This window comes from Neopelma chrysocephalum, unplaced genomic scaffold (assembly GCF_003984885.1).
Source record: "Neopelma chrysocephalum unplaced genomic scaffold, ASM398488v2 Primary Assembly neopelma1_225, whole genome shotgun sequence".
NCBI classification, from domain to species: domain Eukaryota; kingdom Metazoa; phylum Chordata; class Aves; order Passeriformes; family Pipridae; genus Neopelma; species Neopelma chrysocephalum.
In genome coordinates this window covers 196,815-198,271 of record NW_020897887.1, presented here as the reverse complement: position 1 = coordinate 198,271, position 1,457 = coordinate 196,815, and positions in this window count along the sequence as shown.

Genomic DNA, 1,457 nt, shown 5'->3' with positions numbered 1-1,457 from the left:
ACACAGACCCAGAGCCAGAGCCCAGACACAGACCCAGAGCCAGAGCCCAGACACAGACCCAGACCCAGAGCCAGACCCATAGCCAGAGCCCAGACACAGACCCAAACCCAGACCCCAAACACAGACCCAAACCCAGACCCCAAACACAGACCCAAACCCAGAGCCAGAGCCCAGACGCAGACCCCAAACAGAGACTCCAAGCACAGACCCAAACCCAAACACAGACCTCGACCCCAGACCCCAAAGCCAAACCCAAATCTAGACCCTGACCCAGACTCAAACACAGACCTAGACACGGACCCAAACCTAGACCTTGACCCAAACACAGACCTAGATACAGACCCAAACCCAAACCTTGACCCTGACCCAGACCCAAACACAGACCTGGACACGGACCCAAACCCAGACCTAGACCCTGACCCAGAGCCAAACACAGACCCTGATCCAGAGCTAAACGTAGACCTAGACACAGACCCAAACTCAGACCTAGACCCTGACCCAGAGCCAAACACAGACCCAAACCCAAACCCAAACCCCAAACCCAGCGCCCAGGGGGCAGAGCCAAGGACAAGGGACACGGCCCCTTCCCCCCAGGGATCCCCAGCTCCCCTCCCCAGGAGGAGCCGACAGGGAGCGGCCGCTGGACGGTGCCCAGCTGGGGACTGGAGCGGACACGGGCCCTTCGCCCCCTTCGCCCCGGGAGAGGCGGGTCCCGCACCGGGACAGGGCGGGGGGCACCGGCTCCATCCCACCCCCTGACCCCGGCCCTGTCCCGGCTCCATCCCACCCCTCCTGTCCCCCTCCCGGGTCCGCCGGTGTCCCCGTTCCCCTCATCCCCCTCCCCGCTCCCGGTGTCCCCCGTTCCCCTCCCCGCTCCCGGTGTCCCCCGTTCCCCTCACCGTTCCCGGTGTCTCCCCGTTCCCCTCATCCCCCTCACCGCTCCCGGTGTCCCCCCATTCCCCTCATCCCCCTCACCGCTCCCGGTGTCCCCCCGCTCCGCTCCCGGGTCCCCTCGGGCAGGAAAAGCCTCGGCGGGGCCGGGCCGGGGCGGCCGCCGCTTCCTGGGCCCCGCTGGCCCCGCCCAGGCGGCGGAACCGGCCAATGGGAGCCCGCGCGGGTGAGAGCGGCCAATGAGCGCGGCCGGGGGGCGGGAGGCTCGGCTGTCAGTCAAAGGAAGAGGCTCCGCCCCCGCCCGCGTGTCCGCGCGGCGCGTCCCGGGAGCGCTCCCGGGTCCGGGTCCGTCCCATCCCTGTCCCATCCCTGTCCCATCCCTGTCCCATCCTATCCCTGTCCCGGGAGCGCTCCCGGGTCCGGGTCCGTCCCACCCCATCCCTGTCACATCCCTGTCCCATCCTATCCCTGTCCCGGGAGCGCTCCCGGGTCCGGGTCCGTCCCACCCCATCCCTGTCACATCCCTGTCCCATCCTATCCCTGTCCCGGGAGCGCTCCCGGGTCCG